Genomic DNA, 16,494 nt, shown 5'->3' with positions numbered 1-16,494 from the left:
GCTTCATGAAAATGATGATGCCCAGAAAGGAGAGACTAGAAGCTGTGAGATCACTGCCAAATATTGAAAATATGAGTTCATAGGGCCTGTGTTGAAGGATTGTATCAGAATGGATGGAAAAGAATTTTGAGACATTATAAGACTTGTTAGCTGATTGCACATAAGTCAAAATTATATTAAAAATTTGAGTGAAGTAGAGAAAATGATCTCTATTTTTAAGGAGATCAATAGGATTCTTGAAGAAGGGCACACACTTCCCAATGATGTAAACACAGAAACTCAGCCTGTGATGCAGGCCTTGCCAGATGGGGATTAAGACCAGTGTTCTAATGTTCAACTGCTGGTTAGCAACAGGGAAAGCTCAGACTTCAGTCCTCTTGGCTGACCTTTCCTGTTGATGACCTAGAAGCCTTTAACTTTGATTTCCATTTTTCTCCTTGTATTTATTAGTGCTCTCATCTTTGACTTTGATTCTATTAGACTTGAGTATTTAATCTTCTAAATTAATAGAAATCCAAGACAGGTTAAGAAGCTACACTTTATATGATTTTTATGGAGTACTTCCTGTAAGTCAATAACAATAATATTAATAATTAGATTATCTTGGTATTTTAATTCTTAATAATAATAAATAATATCCTTAAACTATATTGAATTATAGAAAGCAATTATTTTATACATATGTACAACAGTTCATAGAATATTTCATATAAAAGTAGTCACATAGCATAACTGATTCCAGTACTGGCTCTACATGAAAAACATTAAAAGAATGAAATAATAATAATAATAATTATTATTATTATTATAATGAATTGTATCTGACACATGGAGTTTTAAAGTTTAAAAAAAACACATGCATTATCATTACATCTGGTCCTAAAAACAATCTTTTGAAACAGGTATTATTATTATGCCATTTTATAATGAGTTTGGGATTTGTCCAGATTCACATAGTGAGTGTAGGAAATGAGATTAGAACCCAGTTTTTTTATTCCTCTATACCTTCACATAAAATATGCATATTGATTTTTTTAATATTTTTCATTTGCATAGGAACCAGTTCTCAAGGGGTTTTCATATTGTTTAGTCTTTCCAACATCCTAGTCAATCTTCTTCCACTTTACAGATGAAGATGCCCTGAGGGATTGCCCAAAGAAGTCATATAAATTGGACTTCTAAGCTGTAAGGCCAATGGATTTCATTGGCAATCCATTTGAGGATAAAATAAGAATAAATTGGGGCAACTAGGTGGCACAGTGGATAGAACACTGGCCCTGGATTCGAGGACCTGAGTTCAAATCCAGTCTCAGTTACTTAATTGTAAAAGTGTGACCTTGGACAAGTCACTTAACCCCCATCTATCTGGCAAAAAACAAAAACAACCCCCAAAACAATAAAACAAGAATAAATTTAAAAGAAATTGATAGAGGGGAACCTTGTTGGTATATTCTTGGAAAACTGATTGATTTACTTAGGTTACTTCGTATTAAGATAAGAAGGTAGAGTCAGGGAAGAATCAGGTGAACTTTACAAGCACAATTCATCGTTCATGAATCTGAAAGCAATAATCATTGATCAATGAATCCTCTTGGACAGTTTCCAGCATTTTTTTTCATCTTCTATCTGTATTTTCTCCCACCTCCATGTCTGGTTATACTACTTTCTCTCTTTCATCATCATCATACAGACTAAGCACAAGTTTTTCTTGCAATACAGGTTATTTTTCTATATTTATGCAGTTGAATGTCTTGTCTCTCTGGCAGGTGTTGCTCTTTTATTTTACAAAAGGAGACCAAAAATCCATCTTAAGCACTTCTTGCATCAGACTACCTATGCGCTCTCCCCTCTATCCTTGTACTTTATTCAGCCCCAAAGAGCAGACAACTAATACCACCACTGTGATACAGTAAAGTAGCTCTGCTCTGCCTTATCTTGGAAATTCCATCTCAAACTTCCACCCTGGGATTGAGTGGGTTTCAGTTGATCCTCTTTAAGCCTTCTTTATATTTTCTTAATTGTCATGGGCAAGAATGCAAAGTATGGGTCTTCAGAAAATGACAGCATTCTTTCATCCAGGGTTCTTCAACTCCAAAGACTAGCTCTGTTTTTCATCTAGAGAAAATTACTTCTGAATTCCTCTGAGCTTCTCATTTCCCTCTCTCTCCTTCCATGCCCCCCATTGTGAATCAGTTGGATCTCTCAAGCATGCAATTCAATTACTTTTATTGTGAAGTTAAGCCATGATTGTCCTTAATGGTCAGAAAATTATCCAGCATCTAAAAAACAAAATGCACAATTAAAAACCCATGCACAGAGTATTCCCTATGATTTGTTTCTGACCATAGAGAAGTGTTTCCTATGTGAACTCCCTTTCAGGCATTTGACATTTCACATTTGCTCTGCAAATTTTTTACAAATGGAAACCTGTTCCTTGAACCAGGACTATTCTAATTCATTCTAAGCCTGAAATATTCATTTAATGTGTACCTTCAGGAAGCAAAAGTTTTTCTGTCTTGGTTTATGAGAATTCTCATATTTCAAGGGGCAATGTTGCTATTGTTCAGTAGTTTCAGTTCTAACCCTTCTTGACCAAATCTAGGGTTTTCTTAGCAATGGGGGAATGGTTTCCCATTTCCTTCTCCTGTTCATTTTACAGATGAAGAAACTAAGGCAAACAGGGTTAAGTGATTTGCCCAGGGTCACACAGCTAGTAAGTATCTAAATGTCTAAGACCAGATTTGAACTCCTCAAGAAGAGTCTTCCTGACTCTAGAATTGGCATTCTAGTCTCTCTACCACCCAACTGCCTGGGGAACAGCAGATATTAGTGTTGGATCCTTAGACAACTTATTGGATTTTGAAATACCTTTACTTCTATGGCAGAAAGAACATGGAAAGAATATGAAGTAACCTTTTAGACTTTTTGAAACTGTTAAAAAATGTCTATTGAAAATAATGGGAGGGTAATGAAATAGAAGTTCTGGGATTGGTGTCAGACATTCCAGGTTTCAGTGTCTTCCTATAACACTTAGGTATGTGACTGTGTGACTATCAAGCAATTATTATTTCTTTTTCTTTTTTAAAAAGATTTTATTTATTTTGAGTTTTATAATCCCCCCCCCACTCTTACTTCCCTCCCCCTACCCCCACAGAAGGCAATTTGCCAGTCTTTACATTGTTTCCATGTTGTACATTGATACAAATTGAATGTGATGAGAGAGAAATCATATCCTTAAGGAAGAAACATAAAGTAAAATAGAGAACGAGATCAGACAATAAGATATCAGGGTTTTTTCCTAAATTAAAGGTAATAGTCCTTGGTCTTTGTTCAAATTCCACAGTTGTTTCTCTGGATACAGATGGTATTCTCCATCGCAGACAGCCCCAAATTGTCCCTGATTGTTGCACTGATGGAACGAGCAAGTCCATCAAGGTTGATCATCACCCCCATGTTGCTGTTAGGGTACAATGTTTTTCTGGTTCTGCTCATCTTGCTCAGCATCAGTTCATGCAAATCCCTCCAGGCTTCCCTGAATTCCCATCCCTCCTGGTTTCTAATAGAACAATAGTGTTCCATGACATACATATACCACAGTTTGCTAAGTCATTCCCCAATTGAAGGACATTTACTTGATTTCCAATTCTTTGCCACTACAAACAGGGCTGCTATGAATATTTTGGTACGAGTTTGTACAAATTTTGTACAAGTTGACCATTTTCATCATCTCTTCAGGGTATAGACCTAGTAATGGTATTGTTGATCAAAGGTACACACATTTTTTTTTGCCCTTTGGGCATAATTCCAGACTGCTCTCCAGAAAGGTTGGATGAGTTTACAACTCCACCAACAATGAATTAGTATCCCAGATTTCCCACAACCCTTCCAACAATGATCATTGTCCTTTCTGGTCATATTGGCCAATCTGAGAGGTATGAGGTGGTACCTCAGAGATGCTTTAATTTGCATTTCTCTAATAAGTAATTGTTTAGAGCAATTTTTCATATGACTATTGATCGCTTTGATCTCATCTGTAAATTGCCTTTGCATATCCTTTGACCATTTCTCAATTGGGGAATGACTTTTTTTAAAAAAAATTGACTCAGTTCTCTGTATATTTTAGAAATGAGTCCTTTGTCAGAAATACTAGTTGTAAATATTGTTTCCCAGCTTACTACATTTCTTTTGATCTTGGTTACAGTGGTTTTTGTCTGTGCAAGCAGTTATCATTTCTTAATCGTTTAACAAATACATCTTGAATATCTGCTGTGGACTACAGTCTAGAGAGTATGAAGTGTCAGGACAATTCCATCTTCCAAGGAATTCACAGTCTGAGGGAGAAGACAGCAAAGAAAGAATAACTGTCATATTTATGATAATAATACTTGTCCTTCATTCTTGAAGAAGACCACAACATCAGGGAGATAATGCCATGAAAAGCAAGTGAATTGGATTTGAGTGAGGGGCGTGCTGTGACCAGCCTCACTTTCTCTTCCAGAGTCATCTGGGTTGAGTGGCCAAATATGAATCAGGATGACTGGAGATGACCCCAGATGTGAGGCAATCAGGATTAAGTGACTTGCCCAAGGTCACACAGCCAATAAGTATCAAATATCTGAGGCCATATTTGAATTCTCGTCCTCCTGGAGTCCTCTGACTCTAAGACCAGTGTTCCATCCACTGTACCACTTAGCTGCCTCATCATTTTTATATGTGTGTGTGTGTATGTGTGTGCTTGTGTATGTGTTTACATATAGATATACACATAATGATATATGTATAAATCCTATATAGGTGTGTATATGTTAAAATGAGATAATCAGCAGAGGTAAGGCATTAAAATTAAGTGCCTACTTCGACCAGATACTGTGCTAAATTCTAGGGATAAAAAGAAAGACAAAAACTGTCCCTGCTCTTATTGGGTTCCCAGCTCAACCTCTCTTGATGCTCTTGGATTGCTAAATTATGGTCTATTTGAGAACTTCATTTCCCCAAGTGGATGACATCACAGATCATCCAAATATTTGTAACTAATGAAACTGGTGTTACAGCTATATGGTATTCCAGGAATGCTTGTTGATAATAATCTTTTAGCTGGCAATCTAGGGGATTTTTTGTAGGCGTCACATAGAAGTTTTTATATTATGTGGTGGGGTTGTTTCGGGTAATTTGGGAACAGGGAGTCATGGAACTTTATGAACCAATAATTGCCCTGTTGGAACATTCAGGGTTTTTCAATGTGCTGCAATTGAGTATATGAGGGGAGGAGCCACCTCCTTCTACACTTTAGGAAAGCCGGGGAAGCCCCAGTGAGCAATGTCTGATGAGATGGACAAACAATCTAAGGCATGCATCTGCTCATATTGTGGTGAATAATGCCAACAAATTACAAAGGAGAAAGATTAAGCCAGGCACTGAAGCTATCTTTTTTTTTTAGTAAAAGGAGTAATATTGCAAGTTTGTCACTGTGGTAAAGGACAGATGTACTAAGATGTACTAAGTAAAAGACCCCCCTGCCCTCAAGGAACTTACATTTTATAAGGGAAGGCTAGACCTATAACTATAAATACATAAAAATAACAAAGATAATTTCAGGTGTGGTGTCACAGGAGAGAAGTCAGGACAGGCTTTGTGGAGAAGGTGACATTTGAGCTAAGCTGTGGTGAAAATTAGAGATTTTAAGAGATTGAAATGAAAAGGGAATTCATTCCAAGCCTGGGGATAGCCTGTGTAAAGATAGGGAGAAGACAGATGGAAGCCTACTAGTGATAAACAGCAAGAAAATGGTTTGGGTGTGAGGGGACTATGCAGTACAAAAATATATATGTTTGGAAAGCTAGATTGGAGTGAGGTCCTAAAAGACTTCATGCGTTCTGTGGCTAAGAGTATATCCACTTTAGGTGGTTGATGGTCACTAACCTAATGAAACTGTAGAACAGATTCTGCAGTGGAGAAAAAAGGATGCAAAACATATTTTTGGAAAAGATTTTTTTTTGACTAATAATCCCTTTTAGAGAGACTCAGTCCCTAAGCAGGAAGACCCTTGAATCTTTTTTTTTTAGGTTTTTGCAAGGCAGTGGGGTTAAGTGATTTGCCCAAGGCCACACAGCTAGGCACTTATTAAGTGTCTGAGGCTGGATTTGAACTCAGGTACTCCTGACTCCAGGGCCAGTGCTCTATCCGCTGTGCCACCTAGCCACCCCAAGACCCTTGAGTCTTGTAGTTAACAATTTGGTTTTTATACATGTCTTTAACCATGTTTTACCTACATCAATTAGATTTTAAGCCCTTTGAGAGATGACTATTGGTTTCATCTCTATTACTGGGACCTCTGTTTCCAAAATCCTAAGCTTTTTTAAATCTTAAAGAAATATTTAAAGGATAACTTTATTATTTTTTAAAACTAAAAGTAACTAACAAATGTTCATTGAATTGAATTGACTTGTAATTCTGGTGACAAATGCCATTATCTGTCTTATTTTATTTTCTTCAAAAGTAAAAAAGGAACTGGTCATAACTTAACTATTGCTGCACTGGATAGGGATCAAAGGATCATAGATTTAGAACTGGGAGGTACTTTAAAGTTCTTCTAGTCCAAACCTCTCATTTGACAGATGAAAAATCAAAGCCCATAGTGACTTTTTGAGGTAGGTGGCAAGTAGCAAAGGTGGAATTTGAACCAGATCCCTTGACATTAGATTGCAAAAAGATTTGAAGAATTCACTAGTCTTTGAAATTAGGAGAATAAATGAGTTATCTCCCAAATCCTTTACATTTCTCAAATTCTTTTCTAAAAATTGCCCTGTGAGCCTTTTCAAAGATTTATCTCTTGTGGCCTAGACTCAATCTTCCCCTTACCTGCATAGTCCCTCTCATGAGGGCAATGATAATTTTCTGATCTATGAGAAAGCAGCTTCACACAGCTATGACTGAAAGGAGTAGAAGAAGAGTTCCTCCCCCCACCCTCTTCACCATCTCCAGCTCCCTACCCCTTGTCCCACCTCTATTCAGAAGCCAACCTCTGTAAACGTTGGGGGTGGGGAAGATAGGAAAATTCTAACCTCTTTAGGGTGGTGGTATCAGTGATGGTAAGTAGAATAAGAAAGAACTTCTCTATTTTGGGTCCCCAACACTTATTAAAATAATTCCTGGGGTCCATTAGCATTCCTATCCATTAGAATTGTCTGAATTTTTTCTCCTTATCCCATCATTTGTAGGACATCTCTGAGAAATTTTAGACTTTTTTTTTTATCTATAAGAAAAGTCTGTTATCTCTCCAAGAGTTTTCAATCTTCTATTTTCTCTGAAACTTTTACTAGATAAATTTAGAAGAAAATTATAGATTTGGGGGTATGTCAGAGTCTGCAGGCCTCTTGAGCTCTTCTGTACCCCCTTTTTAATTTGTAGTTACTGGTATATAAAAGTGAAACCAGAGAAAGGACGAAGACAGAAAGATGATATAAAAGTTTCTTTGAGTTCTGTGGAACAAAGGAACCTAGAAGAAAATTTATTTTCATTAGCATTTTCAATTATTGTTCCTCAAGTCATTCAAGGGGCAGATTTTTTCAGGGAAATTAACTCCTCTTTGTTCTTTCCTATCTAGGTGGGTAGGACTAGACACCAGAGGTGGTTGACCTGGAGTAACTTCTCTAGCCCTTGTGATTTAGGGCTTGCCCATGATCACTTGCCACCACCCTGGTCCATTCTCTTACCTTGGCTTCCCCGCCCTGGGTCAGCCTGCCCAGCCAGAAGTGTAAATAAGGAGACAGGGCTCAATGTAATCTCTGTATTGGTGCTAGTTTGAAAGAAGAAGAGGAAGGAGATGGGAGGCTGTACAAGAACTGTTAGCCACATGTGGAAGAGAAAACAGGTAGTAGTAATCTTGAGACTTGATGGATGGATAGAAGAAACCTTACTTGATAACCTGGATCCAATCAGTTTTCTTTTAGAATTATTTATAAGGGTATTTAAAAAGAAAAAAAGGAAGCCTGTGATCATAGGTTGTTCTAGGGATTAGACAGCTAAAGGTTTTTTATGTTTCTATTATTTGGCACAAGATAAACGGAGACATTTTGTTTTAGAGGGGTCATATTTTAAACTTGTCGCTTATTTAGTCCCTAATTATCTTGTAAATGATTTTTTTTCTTTTATGGTCTTTTCTCCTGTCATCTTCCTTAGGTCAGGGGTAATTCACTAGGAACATGGGTTCACTATACATTTCACATCCACATATTTTATGGAATTTGGAGTGGGCACCTACCCAGACATTGTTTGGGACACATAATGACCTGCTGATGCTTCATCTTAATGACTGTGAGGTCTTGGGCCAAGGCGCATCCTGTTGTTTTTCCTTGCTTTAACATAAGGAAAGGTTCTGACTCCAGTAAGAGAGGAATTATCTTGAGCTTGGGTTAATTCTAGTTTTCAGCTACCTCGGACATTCTTCTTAAATTTTATAAATTAACAATCAATTAATACTTTTCCTTGAAATCATATTTTGTGTGTGAGTCAGTGATAGCTGATCGTTGTTACATGAATCAAAAATAAATTGGAAAAAGGAAAAATCATTGAAATTGATGTTAGAAGGACATAGGCTTGAGGAGTTCTAGCTCCCCTTTTTTTAGCTTTGTTACTTGACTTCATTGAGACTATTTTGTTCTCTAAAAACTGGGATGTAGTTATTTTACCTATCTCATGGGATTATTATGAGAAGGTCTATTAAAAGGTTCATAAACATTAAAGTGCTATATAATGGGAATTATTATTACCAATACAATATTACCAATTATCAAATTATTATTATTACCAATATTACCTATTAGTATTACCAATAATACCAATTACTATTCTTTAATACCTGATAATTTTCTATCCTTGAGGATGATAATAATTAAAGTAACATTATTATGTATAATGAGTTTTGAATGACAATATTTGTAAGTTTATACATTTTGGGGGAAGGCAGCTAGGGAGTGTAGAGGATAGAGTGCCAGGCTTAGAGTCAAAAAGCCCTGACTTCAAATCTAACTTCAGACACTTTTTAGATATGTGACCCTGGGCAAATCACTTATCCTCTGTCTCAATTTCCTCAGTTGTAAAATGAGTCAAATAACAGCATCTAATTCTCTAAGTTTTTGTGGGGATCAAATGAAAAATTATTTGTAAAGTACTTAGCACAGTCCCCAACACTTCATAGGCACTTAATAAAAATTTGTTTCTTTCATTTATTTTGTCTTCATTTATTGACATTTATAGTTTTTTAATATGGTATAGTAGAAAGAACATATGGCTAGAAGTCAGGAACCTCTGTTTTCATTCCAACTATTCTACTAGCTAGCTTATCATCTTGGACATGCTATCCTATTTTTTTTTGAACCTCATTTCCCTTGACTGCTCAATGAAGGTCCTTGGACTACAAAATCTCTAAATCCCTTCCATTTCAAATATTCTATAAGTTTTTCATCTTCATCATTAATATTTTCTTCTTTAACAGAGATCTTATTTAAATTTACAAGCAATTTGTGATAATTTGTTTAGCTTAACATTTTAATTACCTTAAATTGCTCTTTCAATAGAAGTGAAAATATTCTGCTTGTTCAAAGTTTACCATATCATTTTCATTGTTCTGTGCATAAAATTTTGGTAAAGACTAGACTAAAAACATGCCTTTGTGGTAATTGCTAATATGTTGGTCTCTCTTTCCATTCTCTTTTGAAAGTTCACAATTCTACCTTAACACTGTTCATTGGTGCCACAAAAAAATGATTGTAGCTCAAAATATGTTACAAGACTAATTAGTTCCATAGCAACATTACTATAAATGGAGGCTACATTCCTGGATAGATAAAAGTCAGAGTATAAAAAAAATCAGTCATTTTTAGAGATCTCAGATTACTGCAGAGAACGTTGAATAGCTGTCAGATACAAGATGTGGAAACCATACACCAAGTTTTCAGAGGGGACCCTTGAGGCCTGCTAACAGCCAGAGGAAATTAGTGAGGGGGTGGTGCTGACTCCAAGACAGGAAGGAAAAATTCAAATGATGACTTGGAAGTGGGATAGAAAAAAAAACTAATGCTTTCCTACTCAGGGATCTGGAATAATATTGCCTTAAGATTTGTGTTTAATTATTGTCTTTGTATCCCCAGCATCTGTCACAGTGCTTGTCCCATAGTAGGACCTTAATAAATGCTTGGTGATTGATTGTTGGCCAAACTTCAAGGAAGGGAAAGGAGAGGAAAAGGGAATGTAAAGAAGGCTAGCTAGGGGAGACTGATTACTAACTACTAACTAACTCCATGATTTTAGCTTAATAATTATTGGGGTTTTCTTACTTTAAAATTAATATAATTCTAAGTGTTTCTGAGTTCAATTGTCTACCTCATTGTAAAAATACACAGTCCCTGACAGAAATTGTTTTACGTCTTCACAGAGCAGTTATATTTGTGGTTTTATTTTGATGAGCCAAACAAAAATGGAGACCCATTAGGTGGCAACCTATCAGAATGCATATCTTATATTATTTCTTATGTGAAGGAAGGTATCTATTAAATACTATCAAAACTCTGTCTTTAGTTCAAATGAAGATTTTTTTTCTCTATTCCTTGATATACTAGACTATACTACTTTATCAAGAAATCTTTTAACTTTTTTATTTTTTGCAAGGCAATGGGGTTATTAAGTGACTTGCCCAAGGTCACACAGCTAGACAATTATTAAGTGTCTGAGGTCAAATTAGAACTCAGGTCCTCCTGACTCCAGGAGTGGTGCTCTATCCACTGTGCCACTTAGCTGCCCCCATCTTTTAACTTTTAATGTTAGATAAACAGTAGGTAACAACTATAGGATGAGTTTGGAAATTGTTTCTCAAAAAAAAACACTAAAAAAACAAGAGTTCCTTCACATCATATACAGCTAGAGTTAAGGATTTAGCAGTCAACCCACCCTCCCATCCCCTTCAAGAAATTCTACTACAAAATATGGCAATGTAATGAAGTCACTTTCTTAACTTGTAACCATTGTCTTCAAGGTTTTTCCCCCTGTTCTTTTTCTCTCCAGCTTCAAAAAGCAGCTAGGTAAAGAAATAAACTTGACGTGATTTACATGGAAATATGATTTGCATGACTGCACATGTATAACCTATGTCAAATTGCTTGCCTTCTCAATGAGGTGGGGAGGGGAGGAAAGGAGGAAGAGAATTTGGAATTCAAAATTTGACCAAAAATTGTTAAAATTACTTTTATATGTGATCAGGGAAAATAAAATAGTAAATATAAAAAAGAAATAAATTTGATTCTTCATCTCACAGCTTTCATTTTATATAGGATATTCTAATTTAATTTAGTTTTGTCTTGCAAAGAGGTATTTAAGGGACATATGAGTGTTTTTGGATGCACATATTAGTTATATGTAATTGAGTGTTTCTAAAGTGTTCTCAAATGGTTGTAGCTTTGTTCTGCTAGTGCTAGTGTTAGTGGGTTCCATTTGTCCCTTGAAGCTCCAATTTTCTTTCCCATAAAATTTGGCTTACTTGTACCCTCCCCATATTTTCATTTTCCTTACCTCTTGGGCTTGTGATATAGGATGCAGACATGGGCAGGTTGTATTAGCTCACCCTACCAAGAGCCATCATGAGCAAGGGCACAGTGAAACAGATGTGGGTACTATGAATTAATTTCACTGACAAATGGATTGAACAAAAATTCAGTTTTGGCCCTTTGGACTAGAACATATAAGGTTGACTCTATTGATTGAGACCTCACAAGATCTTCAGGAATCTCATTATAGGCTGTTTTAACTTTTTTTGAGGACTACTTAGGAATTATCAAGTACTTCTTTAGTAAATTAATTGTTTATCTGAACCCTTAGATTCTGACTGGTACATCATATTTGGAACCCTTTTGGAACAATACCTGGGGGCCTTCCCATCTCGCTTTGCCTAAAGTATGCAAACATTTCCCTTTCTCCATGCCTTCCCCCTGTTGAGCTATTACTTTTATTATTATTACAAACAAGTCCAATTGAAAAACATAACAAAATTGAAACAATGGAGAGAAAAGTTCATTAGGGTACAAAACTCTTAATCATGAACTCTGTTCCTACAAATAGATAAAAGAGAACTAGGTATTAATTTTCCCTCTCTCTTCTTTGACATAAACCCCTTCTGGAACACCTGGTTTTTAGATTCAGGTACTTATCCAGTCTGGAAGATGATGTTAGCTGAATTCTGGGTGGCACAGTAGATAGAGTGCCAAGCCTGGAATTAAGAAAACCTGAGTTCAAATTCAACCTCAGACACATATTATCTGTGAGACGCTGGGGAAATTACTTTACCCTGTTTGCCTCAGTTTTCTGAAGAAAGAGTGACTTGCCCAGAGTCACACAGCTAGTGTTTGAGACCACACTGTTGGCATTATTTGACTATAACCACATAATTAACTGTTGACAGACTTAGGACTCAGAAAGGAGAACCACAACCAAGGTTTCTTTCACATGAGCAAAAAACAATGGTGGGAGGGGAAGGAGCAGAAAACAGTCCAATAGGGGAAGGGAAGGAAACAGTAGTGTTGCCAAGGATTGTCCCATGAAGTTGATCTTGGAGAGGGTGAAGTGGATAGAGTACTGGTCCTGAAGTCAGGAACACCTAGATTTGGATGCTGTCTTAGACAATTAGCTGTTGATCCCAAGCAATTCATTAACTTCTTGGAGTCTCACTTCCTATATTTATAAAATAATGGGATTCGACTAGATGACTTCTGAGGTCCTTTAGAGATATTTATTTAGAGCTAGGATATTTTCCATGTTCCATCTCCAAGGGAATCCATCTTCCTTTCTTGTTAAGTATTGAAAACAGGGAGGTGGGTCTAGGAGAGGGGTCAAGGGATAGGAGCCTTGGAGTAGTTGTGTCACAGTAGAAAACTATGAAATGAGGCCTTAACTTCTTGGCTGCCCTTGCTCTTTATGGGAGTGGGGGGAGGGGGAGAATTCAATTTGGCTTCATCCTTTTAATAACTCTGTTCAAACCGAATCTTCTGATGTTAAGTTACTCCATTATGCCATTCTATCAACTAGGTTTTTTTTCCATCCAATTTTTCACTGTAGAATTTTTATCCTGGATTAGGTAAGAGAAAGCCATAAATAGTCAATAAAAGTGACTATATATATAATTTTTAATAATGGAGTACATATATGACCTTGTTAAGTTTTGTCAACAGGGTTCTAGCCATCTTATTTTTAAGAGGAAAGACATTGTCTCATTCCAAGGAGGACATTAAGCTACATTTTATCATTTTTAATTCAATATACATAGTTAATGATGACCATCAGTAACATCATTTTCTAATATGAAGGATAGCCTGGAACATTGTAGCTGTTTAATGAATACTTGTTGATTAATATAGTTTTCTTCTGAATCTGGATATTGTATTTTATTATTTTCTACTGTATTGTATTTCTTCTATTATATTATGTAATATATGTTTTAAACTTGTTGATTAATTGATTTTTTCTGGGTGTGAAATTGATGATAGATTTTATTGCATTCTGTTCTGTTAGATGGCCTATGTTACATACACGTATTGTTTCTGTTAGTTGTTCAGTCATGCTTGGCTCTTTGGACCATACTATCCTTGAGAATTTTCTTGGCAGAGATATAGGAGTAGTTTGTCATTTCCTTCTTCAACTCATTTTACAGATGAGGAAACTGAGCAAACAGGATAAAGTGACTTGTCTAGGGAAACATAGCTAATAAGTATCTGAGATTGGATTTGAAATTGTCTTCTTGATTCTAGGCCTGATTCTCTGTACCTGGTGCTACCTAGTTACTCTGTGTATAGATACTTATTGATTTTCTTCTATATGTATATGATATGGTGATATAGTATATTGGATTCTATTCTATTATTTTAGATGTTTATTTACACAATACATGCATGTGTGTGAATATGTAAATATGCATATATATTTTCATATATTGTTAGGGCATTTTATAAGACTAAAGTTAAGCCCCACTTGTGATAAAGCTAACTTGTTTTCATTCAACCATCATTTGGAGGAAATTACAAAGTCTGTAAAGAGTTCCGAAGTAATATAAATATAAAAGTGGCCATTATAATCCCTGTGCAAGAGAGGCTCAGAGACAGAAATAGCTCTGTTTGTTGGCTCATTTCAGAAGAGTAAATTAACACAACAATGGCTCCTTTTTGGTGTTCTCAAGTTAAGCTTAAAATTCTCCATGTAAATTTTATTCATGTTAAGATGAAGGCAGGGAAGTTTCAGGGAAAGAGCATCATCAGACTATCATGGATTTTATTTGTACTACCACATTACCTGAAACCACACTTACTTCCTGAAAGGAGAAACCGGACCTAATCTTCTTTTACTAGTCTCATTTCAACCAAGTTAAGAGATTTTAGACGATTCTGAGAGAGTTGCATGCATCTTTGGCAGCCAATTCAAAAATATCCTGAAAAGAATGCTCAGATCCTATGGCCCTGTGCAAATATTTAAGGAGCACTTTAAGTATCTCCAGGGGATGGAACTGAAAACTCATGAATTAAATAAAGCCTTTAATCACTGGCCTATTGCTACTTGACAGCAAAGTAGAAGGATGGTAATAATGATTTGTTTGATTAGTCTCCTCTAATTTTTCTAGAATTTTATGCTACTCCAGTAACATAACTTGCTTTAAATTATGGCATTTGTATTGATGTTTATAATCAACATCTAAAGAAGCACATATAAAGCATTTCTTGATGAGGAAATGGGAGATTTTTCACAGTACTAGCCAAATAGGAATAACAGAGTGGTATTATATATCTGGCAGTTGAGGATCAAGTGTTATTTTTATAAGTGTTGTAAATTCTGGAATCCTGACTAAGAATTCACAAGTGACATCTGTCTGCAGCCTTTCCTGAGGCCATCTGTACCATTTAGCAGAATAAATCATAAACAGACCTTTGAACTAGGACAATCTCATTGGACCCATCCCTTTTTCTTCCCTGAGTTGCCATCTCAATGGGATATTGAAGGGGAGGTTCAACAGAATAAACAGTGGAATCCTTGTCTGGGAGTGACTGCCTGGCAATTGTTTCATGGCAAAGGAAAATAAAAAAGCCCTGCTCCATTCACTGGCTCTTTAATTTGGATTACCAATGATAAAGCAGTGGCTACGGCTAAGGTAGGATGCAGAAACATTAGCGCTAATATGCTGCAGAAAGACAAGATAAATCAGCACAGCTCTCATACATCACTAAAGGAGAAGCTGATTGCAACTTGACCATGTGCCTGAGTAGTCACAACAGTGGGAAGAACAGAAGGACATGGATTAAAAGTCTAAAATGTATCTTTAGGGCAATTGGCTGTCCTGAACCTGTAAGGAGATCTCAGTGTAAGTTTCAGCTTGTTTTATATACATATACCTGGTAGATGATTCTGTAAGTAACAGGGACCGTGTCTCTTCTCTCTGTGTTTTCACTGATTTGAGAGTGTTTATTTACATTTTGTCCATATTTAACATTGACATAATGGAGTAAAGTATTTAATAGAGGATAATTTAATACTATATATATATATATATATTATATGTATATAATATATATCTATCTTGGAGTGAAATATGCAGATTTATCAATTATTTAAGTCCATGTATTAGTGTTTGAAAGTTTGTTTTTTAATGCTGTTTTAAAGTAGAAGTTCAGTTCCTTTGCTATACATTAAGAAAATATTATGAGTGTTGTCTTTTGGCAGGAGAGGACAGCCCAGCATGTCTCTAGTGTTGTCTTTTATTTTGAAATACTCTGAATATGCAAGTACAACCTCCTCAAAAATGCATTCTATTTCTACTGCTGGGATGTTTGTATTGTTTTATAGCTGTTATTAGGCAAAATAATCATAAAGGGTGTTTTCTATGGACCTTTTTATATTCCAAAATTAAGCACAGATGGTAATTTCCAGCAGTTTTAAAAATTTGTCAATTATTTAATTTAGCATCACTTAAGCATCTGCAAAGAGAGGAGGCTGCGATGGCAAGGAAACTGAATAAGCATTGATTGCTAGTCTGAATTACATTTTAAAAGTTTTTTGCTGCAAATCTCTGATTTCACAGTTTATTTTTACCAAATTAGATTATCATATCTCATTATCAAGGCTAGAGTGTAGTAACGAATGGGTGGAACTCACTCAGCTATCCCACATTTCCTGTCAGAGCAGTGTATAAAGCTGTTACTGATTGTTACTCAGAGGAAAATTCTAATGCCAGTACACAGAGCAACATGCTTAAATAATACATGGGCAAGGGGAAGGGAAGCCAGGATTTTATGGCTGAGACAGTGGTATGACGCTTTTGTTCAGAAGGGAGTCCGCAGAAGTGCGTAGAATATTCTGAGGGAAGGATGTAACTAACCCAATAACTGGCCACAGGCTGTATCCCAAATGACATTTCAAAATTAATCTTTAAATAAACTACTCAAACTGTAATGTGTTTGGAGGGGCAAG

At 36.0% G+C, this 16,494-nt stretch overlaps 1 protein-coding gene across 8 annotated transcripts in view; it reads left to right on the top strand.

The window, feature by feature from the left end:
* RAPGEF4 (Rap guanine nucleotide exchange factor 4) overlaps window positions 1-16,494 on the top strand; it is a 351,048-nt gene that overhangs the window by 103,209 nt on the left and 231,345 nt on the right. Inside the window, exon 1 of one of the 8 annotated variants that reach the window (XM_074215704.1) lies at window positions 722-15,388. The exons of the other annotated variants lie outside the window; for them this stretch is intronic. The gene's annotated coding sequence lies outside the window, so the exon portion shown is untranslated. Of the gene's footprint in view, window positions 1-721; window positions 15,389-16,494 lie in introns of those variants that run through there. 8 annotated transcript variants of the gene reach the window in all.

Source organism: Macrotis lagotis, chromosome 1 (genome assembly GCF_037893015.1).
Source record: "Macrotis lagotis isolate mMagLag1 chromosome 1, bilby.v1.9.chrom.fasta, whole genome shotgun sequence".
NCBI lineage: Eukaryota > Metazoa > Chordata > Mammalia > Peramelemorphia > Peramelidae > Macrotis > Macrotis lagotis.
The sequence above is the reverse complement of the archived record's forward strand: the minus strand, read 5'-3'. Positions and strand labels throughout refer to the sequence as shown.